Source organism: Macrobrachium rosenbergii, unplaced genomic scaffold, assembly GCF_040412425.1.
Source record: "Macrobrachium rosenbergii isolate ZJJX-2024 unplaced genomic scaffold, ASM4041242v1 282, whole genome shotgun sequence".
Classification (NCBI taxonomy): domain Eukaryota; kingdom Metazoa; phylum Arthropoda; class Malacostraca; order Decapoda; family Palaemonidae; genus Macrobrachium; species Macrobrachium rosenbergii.
The window spans coordinates 1,703,559-1,722,405 of NW_027100730.1; the positions used below are offsets into that span (position 1 = coordinate 1,703,559).

The 18,847-nt window shown below is 41.0% G+C and overlaps 2 protein-coding genes across 3 annotated transcripts in view; one reads left to right on the forward strand and one right to left on the reverse strand.

The window, feature by feature from the left end:
* The window catches only part of LOC136838238 (zinc finger protein OZF-like), a 36,925-nt gene extending 30,398 nt beyond the window's left edge, over positions 1 to 6,527 (reverse strand). For both annotated transcript variants that reach the window (XM_067103102.1, XM_067103101.1), the window contains exon 1: positions 6,425 to 6,527. The gene's annotated coding sequence lies outside the window, so the exon portion shown is untranslated. The remainder of the gene's footprint in view (positions 1 to 6,424) is intronic.
* Positions 1 to 18,847, forward strand: part of LOC136838228 (zinc finger protein 271-like) — a 526,618-nt gene that overhangs the window by 144,970 nt on the left and 362,801 nt on the right. The window lies entirely within an intron of this gene.

The following is an 18,847-nucleotide window of genomic DNA, read 5'->3' on the forward strand; positions in this document are numbered from 1 at the left end:
GATCACTACTCCCAAGTTGTGACAAAATTCGAGAAGTCGGTCTCTGTCCTGGAGCAACTGCAACCAAGAGCTCATCAGGAATAACCAATTGTAATGGGACCAAGCTGATACAAGGGTGAACCCTCAGGTGAACACCTCAGGAGAGACTGAGAGCCTGAAACAAAGTGCCCTGCATGGGAACACTGTCTCCCTGAGGGTAAAGTGGAGGTACTTGTGAGAAGACTGGTGGATTGGTATTTGGAAATATGCATCCTTCAAGTCCACCTAAAGCATGAAGTCGGACTCCCTGATGGCATCGAGTACTGACTGTACTGTTTCTATCTTGAACCATGTCCGGTGAACGAACCAGTTCAGGGGAGAGAGATCTATGACCGGTCTCCAGCCACCCGTCTCTTCTCTATGAGAAAAAGATGGCTGTAAAACCCAGGAGACTGATCTATCACGACTTCTACAGTGATTTTCTACAGCATTGCTTTCGCCTCTTCCCACAGGGAGAGTTCCTTCGGTGAGCCTGGAACGTAAGTCTGGAAGCAGACCAGATCATTGGTGAGGGGTGGCAGGAACTCGAAGGGTAGTAGATATTCTACTCGAAGGACATCCACTACCCAAGTCTCCGCTCCACATTGCTGCCATGTTGCCCAATGGCTCGACAAGCACCCCGACCAATGGCAGCAACGCCGCCTCAAGCATCCTCCTCCCTTCTTACCTTTGCCCCCTTTCCTAGCACAGGCCAGGGGCTGAAAAGGTCATGGTTGCGCACCTTTCTTAGCAAGGGCAGAAGAAGACTGGGTGTTCCTGCGGTGGCCCAAGGAAGCCTAGGACTTCCTGGGACCCAAAGATGTTAGGGTCAGGCTGCAGTGCCACATGAAGACCCGGAGGTCTAGGCCACTGCCTGGTGAACAAGAACATCATTGTTTTCGATCCTTGGCCTGTCCACCATGGCCTCCACCTCTAGAGGGAAGTGGAACCCAGTACTGTTCCATTCCTGAGTGCCAGTGCTGACTCCCGGGTGATGAGCCTGGTGACCTGAGGTCTTCTCATGAGCACCAGGTTTGCCCACAGATTAGCTGTCTGGTGGGCTAGGTAGGTGATGGCCCTCTTCAGATGCATGAGACCCCAAAAGAGGAAGAAGCGATCTTGGCCACCACAAGGGACCAGAAATCGATTCAGGAAATTGTTTGGAATGCTTCCATGGCAGTCGATTCCATCGCCACTGCCTCCTGCTGAGAAAGGGAAACTCCCTCTGCATGGAGCCGGTCCAGCGACAGACCCGGACACAGACAAACCAGGTCCGGGCCAACCTGTTTTGTTGGCAAAGGCCTCTCTAAGGGATTGTAGCATTTCCTCTGGCATATGAGAGACCGAGGGCGTGCCTTGCACAATCGGCTAGACCTAAATGAGTTCTCTTGCCCAGGCACAAGAGAATTCAACTGGTCCAAAACCCCCTTGGCAACTGGCAATCATGGCAAGCCCATCGAGACTCTGGGTTCCTTCCACAGTCCCCAAATACACTCAGTGGCTGAAGATCGGTCCACGGGGCCATGGTCTCGTCCTTGAAATCGTTAAACTACCATATCAAACTCTTCTGCAACTCAAGGGTGTCCAAGTCCTGGGGCATAGGATCCTCAAGCCCTTCCATGTCATGGTCTTCCCAGGCTACTCCCTCTGCAGGAGAGAGACGCTCTCCACCACTCTAGCATACCAGTCTGGACCAAGAACCAAGCCCAGAATGTGCTTCCATGGTCGGGGTGGGATGGGAGCTTGAATGGTCCTGGTCCCAAACCCAAGGCCTGTCTGGCTCTCAGAAAACCCTGTGGAGGTGGAGGGGACAAATGAGAGATCCCTAACACCTTTACCATACCTGCCGGAGGCCAAAGCCCCAGCAGGTAAGTAAGGGCACGGGCAGTCTTCGGGGAGAGCGGTCCCATTCACGCAAACGTAAAAGGGGGCTGTCCCACAGGCGTGCTACAGTCTTCTTAGAGGCAAGAGCATCTATGGAAGAAGAAGACTGGATGGGGACCTCCTCTTGCCTTTCCTAGGTGAGTGGGCCAGTGTAACTGTTCTGGGACCCTTGCACCAGGAGAAGGGGGAGGGGGTGAGTGATCTCCAGCCCGCTCTCTACTCACTCACTATCTCTCACCGAGCCAGGGTCTGTAGACCAGGGACCCTTACCAGCCTGAAAGGTGGCTTCCCAGGACCGGTACCGATGTGCTAGGGGTTGGTGGAACCTGGGCAGCGGTTGCCCCCATGCTGTCAGCAGTGGGAGCTGCAGTGCTCACAGTACTGCAAGCAAGAGACCCCACAGCCTTCTCCATGGAAGAAGGCTGGCCATCAGAAGCCATACAGAACTTCTTATGGCTGGGAGAGGCAGCTTTCTTCTTCCTCCGCTTACTAGCTTTGGAAGAAGAAGGGGAGGAGGTGACAGCACACAATGAGGATGAAGACAATGACAATGACTTACGATTCCTCTTCTTCGACTTCTTCTTCTGGGTGAGGCAGGCCTTGGACAGCAGGGTGTGGAGGACGACGTCACCAAGGGATGAAGACATAGAGGGTGACACCTGAGGGTACACTACCGGAGGCACATGCTGTGTTATCAGCAATGTAGAGGTGGTCTTTGAGCCGGCAGACACCATAACCATGGAGGTAGTGATAGTTACGGTGGAAGTGGCTACTGGAAGGCTTATGGAGGCCTTCATGTGGGAGATCAACCCCTCAATACTCAGCTCCCCTGGGAGGCCTAGGGATGGCCATAACTCCCCAAGCCTCTCTGGCTTCACAACACCTGGAAAACAAGTCGTGTCCGTCAAGGCCATCTCAACTTCGACCCACGGAGTGTCCTGTCGAGAACAACTCCCCCTCCGAGCGAAAGGACACCGCCAGAGAGTAGTCAAACTGATTACCTACGCTGGCTCTCTACTGATGAAGGAAAAACCTCTCCCTTAGGAGTAGCAACATTAGGTGGAAACTTGGCTGGGGGCAAGAGGGAACCAAAAAAAACTTCAGTGTCACCGGCAGTATTGCACTCCAATGAAACCGGAGAAACTTCTTCTCTTATTTTCCTGAGCAAACCTCATCCACTACACGGGCTATCTTGGCCACAGTCGTGCTTCCTGCATGACATTCACAAAGTATGAGGGTCTATTTCTAAGGAGGAAAGGAACCACACACAAGGTTCGTTCTTACCTGGGCAGCGCCTTGTAATAAAAAGTTTCCTCGCCCTAGGCTGTTGCAAGTTATGAGTTTGCATAATAAAGACATTAGCAAACAAACATACGCACCCATGTACACAAGAGACAACAACAAAAGGAGAGCGAACGGCAGTCGGGCAGAGAAGCGTAAGGACGTCTTTACACGATGTTGGCTGAAAGCAAAGTGGAGTAACCAATGACCTTGTTTGAAAGTGAACAGACGTTCCACCACGCGTTCGCAAGCAAAATCCGCGTGTAAAGACCGAAGGTTCGTACTTGTGTAGGAACAAATATATATTTATTTGACAAAACTCTTCAACAATCACATGAAAAACAAAGGAATCCTTAGCAGAGAGTCTATACAGACATCCAAACACAACAGCGGCCAGAAGGAAAGTGGGGTGCATACTGACAGGTGGGCGGAACTTCGCCCTGCCTGTCGACAGTTAACGACCTTGTCTTACAGTTAACCGGCTGTTCCAGCTTACATTCACAAGCTGAATCCTACATAACGAACAAAGGATTGTATTTGTGTTGGAACAATTTGTTTTTACCATTAGGTACCAGATTTTTTTAAGCAATTTGTACTTTTCATAAGTATGCAAACCCAAGAAAGATTACTCCTCTGCACACTCATGATGAGGAATACTCCTACAGAAAAAATGATGGTCTGTATTTTTATAAGAATAATTTATATTTTGTGGCTGAATTTCAATTTTTATGATTTTTTTCGTATTTTGCAAAGTCCTACGAATCTCTGAATTTAAGTGTGTCATACCTTACGTGTTTAGATGAGTCTGGGTGTGTGTACATGCAATGAACACTGTGTGTGCACAAGCATGAGTTAAAAAAAAAAACAGAATATGTATTCGTTGGGCTTCCGCGTTTTTTTGTACTGGTGTATTAGCCGAATTGTATCATAATGGCCAATTTACCCAAGATTACTGACTGAAAATCATACCAATCACCCACATCTTCCACCTCCCGCTTCTCATCAATATGCCATCAGCATTCTCACCGAGTTCATAGGCAGTTCAGTCAGTCGAAATATGGAAGAGTTGCCGTGTTTACACTTATTTCCCCTGGTCTCAGTCACCTCTCACCTGGTCTCAGCCTGCTCAAGTGAAAGTCCAACATTTCAACAGCGGTTCGTCCTAGCCCAGCCCTCCCTCGACCTAACCTATCTTGGGGTGCTGGACTCTGACCTGGACGGTGGGGTGAGCCCTTGGATGCCCCAAGGTTAGATTGGGCATTAAAGAACAACATGTGCAGCTATTCTGTAGTATCACTGTTCCATCTTTGCTCAGCAGACCTGGGGTCATAAGTATGGTTTTTGCTAAAAAAAAGTCTCCAAAAATTTAATGGGAACTAAGGAAGAGCTTGAAGCAGAGATAATGTTTATTAATGGAATTTTTAGAATGTACGGCATAGTAAATGTTGCATAGCCTATATATATATAATGCACTACAGTTGAGACCTTTTGAGAAATCTACTAAATTTAGTTTGTGTCTTTCTGCAGAAAAGTTCCATAGGGATGCCATGTTCAGTACCAGCCCCTTGGGGATGAACATAAAAGCGTAAATGAAAGACAGTAAATTTCTCGACATGATTTCGGCAACTTTTTCAAGTTATCTCACTTGTACTGCATCATAAAATACACCATTTTCTATATCGTCCAGTAAAAAAAAATCCCTTAATAAAACAATACTAGGACGCCTACGTGCAAAGCTCTTCCTTACGATTAAAATTGCGAAAAAAATAAATATAGCCTAACCTGCTGCCTAACCAAAGCTAACCCTCCCTTACCCTAACCTAACCTAACCAAAGGTAACTTTCCCGTCACCTAACCTAACCTGAATTAGCCATGTTAGGTTTTTTCAATTATCTTTGACCAACTTAATTATGTGCGAGAGACTGCCCCAGATTAAACGGACCTCTACAGTCATAAGCACACATCGGACAGCCTTCTCGGCCTATCCCTCGCCTACGGCAGCTAGCCTGGGCTAAATAGCCTCAAGTAATATATATACATTAATAAGGTTATACAGTATATGATCTAAATGATTTATTATAAATGATCCACGCCATAACGCGGCCGCTACAGAGCCAGTCACACGCTTTGGGACAGAAAATAAACGAAAATGTATTTGAAAATCAACTTCAAAATCATAATTTTTAAAAGTAAATTGTATTTTTCTTAACTATACAAACCTGAGGTCCTCGACATTAGAAAGAAATCACTTACGGCGAAGCTGGACACGGCCGTTAAACTATTGAAAACGAGGTGATTAGGCAGCAACTACCGCCAGGTAGGCGGGAACACCTGCCTGCCCAGATGTGAACGTTCCAGTTTGCCCTTTGGCCCAGGCAGTTCTCGCTGGGCGAGCGGGTTCCGTTCTCAGCTACCCCTCAGGCGGTCGCGAGTTCGAACCTCCGACCGGCCGGTGAAGAACAAGAGGAATTTGTTTCTGGCGATAGAAACTCATTTCTCGCCACAATGCGGTTCGGATTCCACAATAAGCTGTAGGTCCCGTTGCCAGGTGACCAACTGGTTCGTGAGCCACGTAAAAATAAATCTAAAATCCTTCGGCCAGCCCTAGAGAGCTGTTAATCAGCTCTTCAGTGGTCTGTTAAACTAAGATATACTTTATTAAGTAAGTAAGTATACCTTAGTTTTACCTGACCGTGCCTGACATATTGATCGGAGTGTAGGGAATACAAGGGGCACCGCCCTTCCCCCGCCCCCGGGGCCAGTATTAAACACGCGAAGGGGCATTCCATTTGGCCTTCTCCCCAAGCTATTCCTTGCGCAGGTGCCACGTGGCAGGCGCGATGCCAGAAAGCCGGCGAGTATGGACACGTGGCAGGCGTGACATTAGAAAAGCCGGCGAGCTATGGATCCGCCCACTGTGGCCAAGTCCGACGCTGCTTCTCCACCGGGTGAGAAATCCTGGGAATTAGAAGGACACGAGTGGTCGGGGAAGGAAAGTCATCCTTAATTACTAAAATTCACGAATTTCCGTGAAAACGGCTGAAATGACATCCGGACGAATCGTCCAAGACCGGGTGTGGGGAGACGCCACTCTGTGAGCCTCGGCCTTTAGTAGCCGGCTGAGGCCACCTTCTGCCGACGCCCAAAAGCCTGTTTGACCTGACCTCCGGTCTTACGTGACCTTGATTTAACTCGGAGTGACCTTCGGAGGGCTAAAAGTAAAGGGTCTTGCGTTACTCACTTGCGAATGAAGCCGCGGTGCAGTGTTTACGAAGTTGTAGTAGTAATCGAAGGATTTGTCTTTGCAGCGGCTCTCTTTTTTCTCCTGTGGGGCTGAATTCAGGGTGTTTTCTCTGTTATGTCATAATTTTCAATAGATAGTTGTCTCTTTTCTGTTTAATATCATCATTTTCAATAGATAGTTGTCTCTTTTCTATTTAAAATCATCATTTTCAATAGATAGTTGTCTCTTTTCTATTTAATATCATCATTTTCAATAGATAGTTGTCCTTTTCTATTTATGTTTCACTGATATTGTCTTTTTCTATTTAAAACTGTTAATAAAACGTGCTTTAGCCATTATTTTTCAGTCTAGTCCTGATGTTACTGCATTTTTTTATTAGTTAGTAAATGCTCTAGATTTTCAGTCATCTCTTCTCTGAATAAATATATATATATATATATATATATATATATATATATATATATATATATATATATATATATATATATATCAATACAGTTTTGCTCAGTTTTATTTTTTACTTTACTTTATATATATATTTTTAACAGTTGTTAATTTAATTTAGCACCCTGCCCCTTAACCTCCCAGATGTTACTTAATATTTCGAATTTATTTACTTTTATTACTAATCCTCTTTACGTTACTGTTACTTTTTAACTGGTGCCGTTGCTTTCCGGGTTGGTGACGTCCTTTATATATTCCACTAGTTTTCTGTTCGGGGCTTTCAGAGTCTCTAATTTTAAGTTTTCTATTTTTTTGTAAGGTTTTACACCCGAACTAATGTTCTGTGATGTCCTCCTCCTTTATTCTGCAGTTATCACAGACCTCATCCTTATATCTTCCCCGGTAGTTAGCTTTCAGGTCCAACATATTCAGCCTGGTTTTCATTATTAAGCATGCATCCTTTGTTTCTAGTTCCCTTAGATACTTATTTTCTTCAGAGTTATCTATGAATCTCAGCTTCTTCATTTCTTTCTTCTTTGAATGTCTTTTCGATATCTTGCGTTATTCCTCTCTTAATTTCCTTTTTTGGCATATTTTCCCATTCCATTTATATCTGTATTGTACTTTTTACCTATCTTTTCTATGCCTTTTGTCCAGCACAGCCCGTAGGGGGCTCTTAACTGGTCTGCTACTATTTCTTTGATTAGCCCTTTCTTGTCTGAATTTATAATATTGTGGTATAGCATTATTTTCTTGTATTCAGTTCTATAGGCAACTGCATGCCATATTCCGGACTCCGCTAAAATTCCCCAGTAGGGCGTGCCCTTTGGCTGTTCATACATTCCTCGGAGGATCCTGTATTGCATTTGCTCTAGAGCGTTTGACTCGTTTTTCTGTTAAGTTGCTCCAGGTCTCCATGTTGGCAAATAATGTTGGGACCAACACTGTTTCAGAGATCTTTTTCCTTACTTCTAATGCCATTATGTGGACTGTCTGGCCCTTTGTTCTTCTTCTATCTATTATCAGCACCGCTGACTTGCTTGGCTTAGTGTTAAATGTGAACTTTTTCAGTTGCTCCAGACTACGGCAGTTGCCAATTGCCATTTCTGTACCTTCTTTCCTGCTGGTGGGGAACATTATGTCATCAACAAATATTAGGGACTCTGTTTCTATATTCCTCATGATTGTTATGTTCTTCCTGCTTATTTCATTCACTTTGTCTGTCGCTATGCTGCATAGCTTTGGGCCATAAATACCTGTCTCACATTTTCTGTAATTTCGATGGCGTCTGTTTCTCCCGCAGGGGATCTTATGCCTGCTCTGCCGTTCTCATTCATCTTTCTTATCAACGGCGCATCTTTCCATCCTATCATTGTCCCAATCTCTTTAATGCAGTCCTTCAGATCGAGTTTGTCAAAACATTTATACGCATCTCCAAACCATATGGACGTCGTTGGCCCCAATCACTGCGTTCAGGGTTAGCAGATCACTGCGTTGGATCTTCCTTCTATGCCACCACACTGGAATCGGCTTCTCTTTTGGTTTATTATTTCGTTTGTTAATTCCAACCTCACTTTGTCAAATACCTTGCTTATGTTACTCGTGATAAATATTCCTCTCTCGTTTTCTCATTCTAATTTGCTTCCTTTTTTGTGAAGTGATGGTATTTCCATTTTCTCCCAAACGTCGGGAGTGTTTAACTCCTCTTCTATTTGCCCAATTAAGAGTGCCAGGCTTTCGGTCATTTCTGTCCCCACACTTTTTATCATTATGTTATTTATTCCTTGACTGTCCGGATTATATTTGTTCTTAAGCTTGCTTACTGCTCTTTCTACTTCTTGAATACTTGACCTTTGGATTTTTTCCTTTTTTCTCTAATAATATATTCACTTATTACTCTCCAGTTCATGACCACTCTCACAGCACAGTGGTCAGAGTGTACCAGTTCAGCTGATATTCTGTAGGGAGTTATTTCTTTTGTTTCGTCTATTTCCATCATCTGTACTCCTTCTTCATCTTCTTCTTTTATCATCACTTACTCTGTAATAGACTTCTGTGTGTTTTGTATTCTTGTCCATGTTCCTTTGCAGTTTCTATGATTATTTATCACCATAAGTCTATTTTGTTTAATAAGTTTCAGCAATTCTTTTCCTCCTTTTGTTACTTCCTCCTTATTGCAGTTAAAGTCCCCAAGGATCATGACTTTTTCACTGTTTTCTTCTGCTATATTTATTTCTTCTTCTATTGAGGAGTACATACCTTTCAGCTGGTCATTTTTGCACTTACTTTCCTGAGGGGCATATATGACGCCTAGTCTTATCTTGTCTGTGCCATTGTTAATGCTGACCCAGATGGATTCGTGAGATATGTTTTCTCCTTTGGTTTGGACTGTGACACTTGCCAGCTCATTTTTAATGCCTGTTATGACTCCTCCTCCTCCATCTTTCTTTCTATTGTTATGAAATACTTTGTAGCCAGTTATTTCCACACACTCATTTTCATGTAGGTGAGATTCTGTTTAAGCACACTATTACTGGGTCCACCTTTTCGATTATTTCTTTTAAGGATTCTCATTTTGACTTTATGCCCCTAATATTTACATAGTATAGTCTTTTTTTCTTTATACTTCTTCTTGTCTTCTTACATTTGTATTTTGTCTTACCTCTTTTCTCTCTACTGTCCTCTCCCTAAGTATTGCCCCCTCGTGTTGTCTATTATGGGTTTTCTTAGTACTTCTGCCCATGACACTGGGTTTGGCTTCTCTACTTGCATATTCCTCATTTCTATTTATGAAGTACTGGCACATATCCTCATCCTCATCCTCATCCCATTCTGTTTTGGCTCTTGGTTCCTTCTGAGTAATTTCCCCTTTCATGTATTATCTCCTTATTTTGACTGCTGATTCTGTGATTGTACTTACAGTGTCTACCATATTTGCAATACCCCTCTTTGAAATACTTACATTCTATCCTCAGGCCAGCTTCATTTAATCTTCCCATATCCCTATTTTGGCTACTGATCCTGCTGTGCCTATATTTGCAATTCATGACATATTTGCAGTGGCCCCTTTTGAAGAGCCTATACATGCTATCCTTTGGCCCAATTCATTTCTGTCCTGACTGTACTGGGTTCTTTTATAGGTTCTGCTCTTCCAACTGTGCAGGTACTCACAGGAATCTCCTTTCATGCATTTTCCAGCTCTGAAGAACCTGCACATTGCTCTTGTTGGCCTCTCCTTATCAGTAGGCTCATTTTGGGTTTCCTCGGATTCCTTCACTTCCTCTCGTTGTACTTGTCTCCTGTTAGGGTCTTCACTGTTTCTCTCATTACATTCTACACATTCTTACATTCTACCCACTTACTAGTCTTTTCTTCCTCACAACATCTTATGCAACACCAATATAGGCCCTTGACTTTTTCTGTCATTTTTATTGATCTCAGGAAGTTCTTCATTTGAGACTTGGTTAGGGCTGTGTTTGCATTCAGGCACTGAATACAGAACCACTTTTTGCATTTATCACACACTGCACTTTCGTCCTCTGGGCCAAGCTGGACATTGCATAGCCCACATGGGCACGATGACCCCTCTTCCTTCCCCTCTGTTGCATCCTTTTGGGTGGAGGTGGCCAAGCAATCTTCCTCGTGGTCCAGGTCTAATTTAAGAAAATGAGATAAACTTAATGTATTTTATTGTTAATGGTCGTGTTTCCAACGCTACATCCGGTAATAGTTGATCTGGGTTTCCTCGTCCATGTGTCTGGGTGTGTGTGTGTGTGTGTGTGTGTGTGTGATCATATCGTAAATATAAATTAAGTATTTCAGACATTTATGAATATAATTTGACCTGATAAGCATTGTAATGAGTTCATACTGTGAATAATATAAGTAAGTCGCCTCTAGAAATTGGTATTACATTATTATTATTATTATTATTATTATTATTATTATTATTATTATTATTATTATTATTATTATTATTATTATTATTATTATTATTATTATTATAATTATTATTATTCAGACGATGAACCCTATTCATATGGAGCAAGCGCACACAAGGGGCCAATGACTTGAAATTCAAGTCACCAAAGAATACAGTGTTCAGTAACCATAGGCTACAGACCATGATATTTCCTTTAATGCCAGCAACTGTCTTAGTAGTAAACTGCATATTTTGCTTCTGAAAATATACTGTATACAATGTTCCATTCACGATCAGGAATGGGAATTAAGCAAGAATATCGAGAAGAATGGGTGTTTTGGATCATTTTTTCATCATAGTCACCCATAAAACATTACTGTTTTTGAAGTCCGTTTTACAGAAAATTGTGTTTATGTTTGTTTTGTATAATCGGTCATAATAAGGCATATAGCTATCATTTTTTTTTTTAAATATATTATTTTTTGCACTTAAAACTTCTCGCCTGTCAGCATTTTATTTTCCTTGAAAATCCCAATTGATAATATTGATTTTCTTTGACTGGAGGTCCATCTATTACGAAAATCGTCCACTGCGGAAAAAAAAATTACAGTATAGGCCTATAAAGTATTTTTGTAATAGATCAAGTGTTATTTATTATTAATTTTAACGATTCTTCCGTTACTTTTCCAGTTTTTTGAGTAACGTCTTTAATATTGCATAGGTGTCCTCGCACCAAGTATATAAACGGAATAGATCAGATTGGTGTCCATTTATATGTTAGTTAAGTAGACAATATCATGAAAATATATATAACTTTTGTCGAGTTAGTATTCGTTAGAATGCTGCTCCTATAGATAACTTATACCCGTAATGGGCGAGAAAATTAATGGTCCCAAGAACAACTTTCTGCTATAGCTCTGATGTCTGTAATTATATAACGTAAGACCTTCATTCTTGCAAGGCAAGGACATAGGGCTAGATAATTAGATACTAAAAGATAAGGGGGCAACGCCACAAGACGAACTGTAAGTTGATAGAAATGCTAATCTTTATTTGTATTATATATACTAACTTTTAATCTTCACTTGTATCTATACTACTTTAAATCTTTTTGCTTTCAATCTCGGGTTTTTACGGAAATAAGAACACGCAGTCAAGGAAATGATGGACTAATGTTAAATGAAATTAAAAAAACACAAAATGTGAAATTTGACAACTGGATTACAATACCCCCTGTGGAGAGAGGTAGGCAATGGGAAATGGATTATATAAGCCGATGGAGAATTGGCACCTCTCTAATGGCCCCCTATATGTTTCATCTTAATAAAGTGGTCTCAGTTTATTTTTATAATTACTCATACCACCAAACGACTTTGTTAAATCAGCAAGCAAGCAGATGTCCACCTAAATTTGAAGCAAGTAGCTACAGTTGTTAAATGCGAGAAGGTGATCAGAAGCTATTCTAGATTGAAAAAGTGCTGACTTTCATTGTCACAATCACCACATGAATTCTTGGATTATTCTTCAAACGAATTCCTCCCTGAACAAAGCAGGAATCCTTATTTCACCGATAGCCTTGAATTGGTATAACATAAGAAGACCTCAGTTTAAAACGACGTTTCAGAGAGTAAAAAAAAAAAAGGGGGTTTCTTGAATGATTCTGAAAGGTTCGGTTCAACAGAAATGATTAACAAGTAGCACCAAACACATCAATAAAGTTCCTAATCTCGTTCAGAACTCATGTCAGCAAAATGGTGAAATCTTACAGAATCTCTGTGATGTTCACTGACGCTTATTCAAAGGAGATGATTATTATTATTATTATCATTATTCAAAGAGATGATTATTATTATTATCATTAGTAATGCATTGCATCTCCGCTTGAACATTTGGCGTTCCAATTGCACAACACCCTCAGGGAAAGTTCCACCATTACAACATAAATCTTCTTTTAACGTGCTTTTTCCCATTTTTTGGATGGGGTAAGCTCGATGCCTTCTTCTGAAGGGCTTTGATTTGGCTCTGGGGTAGACCGTAGTCTCGATCGGCTGCCCTGCCTGACATCGCTTAGACCCCGGTAGCGCATGTACATGTATCGTATCAAATCCCCAGCCCCTTTCTCCCAGCAGCGAGGAGAGAGTTGACGGTTCGAGGCGTGTGAGGTGTCTGTTATGTTTTTTAGATGTTGGAGGCGTTGTGAGTGTAGTTAGGTTTTGATTTTTAGCAAACCATCCATTGATTTATTTAAAACATGGTAACGATAACAAAGTGTCCACCTCTCCGATCGGCAAGGATTCATACCATATATTATGTTTACCATTACAACAAAATGCTCTTGTGTAATTTGTTTTCCAGTCAGAAACTGAATTGTAATTTGATATATAAAGGGAAGTAATATATTTTTTAAAACATTAGTTTTATACCATATATGAAGTTCTCCATTGCAGGGGTAGGTATCGTTCTCAGCTAGCACTCTGCTGGTCCCGCGTTCGATTCTCTGACCGGCCAATGAAGAATTAGAGGAATTTATTTCTGGTGACAGAAATTCATTCCTCGTTACAATGTGGTTCGGATTCCACAATAAGCTGTAGGTCCCGTTGCTAAGAACCAATTGGTTCTTAGCCATGTAAAAATAAATCTAATCCTTAAGGCCAGCCCAAGGAGAGCTGTTAATCAGCTCAGGGGTCTGGTTAAACTAAGGTATACTTACATAAACATTAAATGTTGAAGAGAAGCTTGGCCAGGTTTGCTCCCCAAAACCCTATCATGGAAAACCCGGAACTCACGGAACCCACAATAACTTTCTTATTTTTATAGATTTTTTGATTGATATTAAGGCATCGTTGTTAAGGTGATTAAGTTCTCAGCTTAATTTGATGTATCATTTGTTGGTTTTATTAGAGCATTTACACCGCGGTCATTTCACACGCATAAATATGTTCATGAAAAGTTGGCTTGAACAAAAAATTCTATTAGATTTTGACACTAGCAGATCCAGAAAAATTTCACGGGCCACCAAATTTTATATATATATATATATATATATATATATATATATATATATATATATATATATATATATATTTGTTTATATTTCCCCATTTTTTGTTTCTCATTTATTATCTAAATCTTCAATATTATTATTTTGTCATTATTTTTCATGGGGGGGCATGATTCGCTAATGGATTTGGTTAGAAAGGACTGTAGGCTGCCTTTTGCGGGTCTAGAGTTAGAGGGTAATTTGTCAGTTAGGAAAATTAAGTGTAAGCTGAGGATTAGTGAGGACAAAGGAGATATAACACACAGATAGTTGTCCCAAAGAGCCCACTACATACGGTTCTGGATATTGTTCATTGTAGGTTTGGTAAGTCCACATTTGGGTATTGAGATGTATTAAAACGTACGGGGTAATCCTTCTGGAAGAACATGCTCGCATCAGTGGAGGAATTTGAGATGTTCAGTTTGCAATGTATGCAAGCCAGCGAGGGTTACTTCCTGTAAATTGGGTTCGTTTCCTATCCCCAGTAGAGTTTCCCAGCATGTCCCGTGTCCAAGTGGACGTTTTGTCCAATTTCTGAGTCTAGGCATGGCCACAGACATTTGTTGGTTACTGTGGATGAATTAACTAAGTTTATAGAGATTTTCCCTTGGAAGCATAAGATGGCGGAAGAGGTTGTGGTTGCATTTTTCGGTGGGTACGTTTGTCGTTATGGGGTTCCTGAGGTACTTATAACAGATAATGAGAGAGAGTTTGTGAATAAGACGTTAAAATGTCTTGCGGAGGTTATGGGAATTCGGAAAGTAACTACTATTCCGTGTAGGCCAGAAGCCATTGCGTTATGCGAGCGGGCCAATAGGAAAGTAATTGAGACTCTTAGAATCATTGTAGAGGGTAATGATGTGAATTGGGATCAGTATATCACACAGGTCTGGCATAGCATTAATATTACAGTATAGTTAGCTATACTATTGCGATGTCTCCCACTGATGATATGGTTAGGTGATATGGTTAGATTGTTGGTGTCTACTGCTAAGGAGAGAGATGCACTCCTTGCTAGGTATCTTGAGTTGAAGATGCAGGAAGTGGTTGACATTAGCAATTCTAAGTCAGATAATGTCAAAGCTGCTGTTGGTGACAGGGTTTTTGTGAAAATAAATGTCAGGAATCAGTTGAATCATAAATTAGGGCCTAAGTTCGAGGGTCTATTTCGGGTTGTGGAAATAAAGAAAGGGAATAGGATTGTTGTACGAAATGGAAAAACGGGATTGTCCAGGTTGACACATATCTAAGATCAAGAGGGCAGCCCCACTGATACAGTCGGGAGCCATTTTAGTTATAGGGACGTTAGCCAGTATGTCAGTTGCAAGCTTAGTGAAGGTTGAACAAGTGGCGGCAGAATGAGCTATACAGGGGAAATGACTTAGATGTTTCGATTGTTTTTTCCTCTGGTCAAACTACCTTACTTAATGTTGAGAGGGAAGCAGAGGTTTTATTAACGGTAATTAAAACTCAGGTTTAATCAGTTATAGCTGCTTCTAAGGGACATTTTACCAGTGGGGGTTCTAGAATCTGCTTTGAAGGATGCAGCGTATCTTTATGGTTCACAAGTAATTTTCACTTTGGGGGGATTTGTATTGTTACTGTGGGATTTTGAAAGTACGCTTATCTGATAAAGGGTTGCTTGTGGAGGTTCCTGTTAGTAATAAGAAAGTGTCTCACAGTTTTATTATCCAGCCTTTTCCTAGTAATTTTAATGGTGCGATGGTGACATGGGATGGAATAGAGATTTTGTATATTACAGGAGATCAGTATCAGTCCTCTTGCTTTACTATGAGTCAGGGTGTACTTTAGTTCACGACAGATACGTTTGTGACACTAGGATTTTTGTTCTTAAGAACGTCAACTTGTTAGTCGCTTGTTCATAATCCGACACTGTGACTTGACAACATTCCCATTGGAGTACCAATTGACCTCTACGAAGACTCTCACTGCAGTCTGTTGTGCCAGCTGCCATACCTCCTCCCGGTGCAACAACCCCTCGGATACATTCTGGCTGAGAGGATCCCGCCTCTTCAATGCATCTTGCCGCCTGGTTACACCACAATTTATGGTGCTGAGTAGGACGGTGTACAACTCGAGCACCCGTATCTTCATGCATCACCTTCATGGGGACATAACCACGATACCTCCACTTCCCCCACGACCTGAGGATGACCACTTTGTTCCAGAGGACTACATCCATTTTGGTGTTGATGGCAGCCTTATAGTCGCCATGCTGTGTGTGGTGTTGGCCGTGAAATGCACAAAGAAACAATGTGCCCAAAAGAAGCCATCCCCGGGTATTGCTGTTCAGATGATCCGTGAGTCAGCTGAGTAGAACTCGTTATACCTCTCATGCTGTGGTCGGGACGGTTGGTGGCCGAGCTACTGAAAAGCATTAAGAATAATGATATATATGAACCCATCCTGAGGTCACGTGGGATTCTAATCTTCCTGTGGGGCATGCAGAAATCAAACACATTGACCTAAATTAACAAGGTAGCTATAATCTAGAAAAACTTACAATGGGCCCATTATCTATTTAGTACTCATAATAATTAAATGGTACACGATGATAAGAGACTACTAATGGAGGGACAGCGGCTGCGTGTCGGACACACCCGTCGATGCCAAGGGGACAAAACGAACTCTCCTCGGTAGGGCCGCGACACTTGGGGCATTCTCACCTTGCCTCACCTCCCACTTTACCCCCATAGTTCGAGGTCATTGGCGGATCGCTTCTACCAGGCCTACTAAACCAATCAGGGTCCCGATGTAAGCGTCCAATGCCCTTGGGGGGTTGAATGGGGGGATATTTCCTCAGAAACCATAGATGAGAGTACATGGGACAGTGCCTCCTTGTTCCCTCTCTACGATCTGTTCAGGTGATTCTAAGGAAAGCAGGGGCCATGCTAAGTCCCCATTTGGAAGGGTTTATCACTCCCTTCCCGAGTGCTTTGCGTCCTGCAAAGCCGAAGCCTTTGTGCTATCCCACCACGAGCCTCATACCATCTGGTTGCTAACTAGAAATAAGTAAATATAACTCATCATAAAAATAGGGCCAGTTGGCAAGTCACAAGCCAAAATCTTACAAAGGAATGAATCTCACACCTCACAAATAATCTTTACAACAGAGTTCTGGACAAATTCCATCTTTATTAGCTTAAAAAAAAAAGAAACTATAAGACACTTTAACACTGCCCTTGGCAATCAGGACAACATAGCATCAAATTTTTAATCACATTGCATCCCACAATGTATTCAATTTTTCTCAGACAAATTTGGACAAAAACATCAATTTAGAAATGTAGACACGACAGCACAATATAAAGCAATGAAACTTTACCAACAAAGCAAAAAGAATTGTCTCAGAACATCAGTTTACTTTTAAGACAACTACATAAAATAATAATAACGAAAAATCATAAATCATGCACAAAAATTCCAGCACCTTTGCGAATGTAACATTAAAGAAATCATTCAGAAAATGTGGCGTCCATGTTGGCGTATAATTAAACACAAAATAAGGTACAACAACAAAAAAAAATACATAATAAAAATGTTGCGAAAACAAAATCAACATAACCACAATACAAAAAAAAATAAAAACACAAGAATATGATACAAAGGCAGTGACATCGATACTCAGAATAACTGGAAAAATCAAAAACACAAAACATCAAAACATTAAAACTCTTAGTATATCTCTGATTTCAATTAGCTCCCATAGAATCCCAGCTCACTTTTTATTCTTTTTTCCTTTTCTTTGTTGAACTAGTCGTTTGAGTAATGTTGTTGATTTAATTCATGTTTTCAGAATAAATCAATATATTCAGTAATCTAGTTTCAACTGGCGACCGATCTCATTATGTTAATTATCTGTCTTTTTTTTTTTGGTAACTTTCAGCCTTAATGGATAGTAGTTATTAATGATTAAATTCATCAGTCAAATGACCCACATAACAATATATATATATATATATATATATATATATATATATATATATATATATATATATATATATATATATATATGCCGAATGAAAACGAATATTAAACGACAAAAACACCTCACGGATGAAAGAAATGGTTTAATGAACCTGAGAAATATATTAAAACCACTCGAAGTGATAAAGGCACCATCGCCTACCGATTTATAAAGCACAATTTTATCATAGATACGATAAACCGGAGATTGAAAGACCGAATTAAAACCAATATAAACCGCAAGCCTGTTAAATAAACTACAATAAACCACAGAAACAACTTATATCAAAATGAGATAAACGCCATCTTAGTCTACCGATGACGTCACACGCAGCTCCATCCCCGTATTGTTCCCAGAACATTAAACTCATTTAAAATGGCAGAAACAATGAATATCTTTACCGTTGCCTACCAGTTGATAATAAAAATGTCTCTACCTTATAGGAAAGGCAATGTTTCATGCCCTCTACCTTCCAAAATCGTTTTCCAACCCAAGATAACGTAGTCGAGCATGTGCTATTGTTATTTCTCTACACCTACAAAGTGACCACTTATGAAAGTGTCAGATTTGTGTGTAAAGTACTCATGAAAATGAATGAGTGTGTTTATAAATCTCACTTTCCATTATTTATAATATAAATTAGTGATAGAAATGTCACCTATACTTGCAACATTGCGAGATGAATTTCCTTAAAAACACAATTCCTGAGTAGTTCTTTTACGGTAACGTAAATTAGTTTATAAAAATATTATTCTCGAGTGTGACCTTTCTTTGATTTTGTATTTTACTAGTTTAAAGTTTTATGTTTTGGTATTTTGCCTCTATTTCAGGTCGAAAATTGCTTAGTGGGTTAAAGCCGAAACGTCCAAGTGGAATAAAAAAGTTGACTGTATAAAGCGCTTGTTTGGCGGTTCCTAATGTGGCGCCAATTTGATTCCTTAAGAAAATACAGCAACATTTACAAGGTAACACGTACAAACTCTCCCGAATCAAGAACATATACCGTTAAGGTGATATCGAATGTTA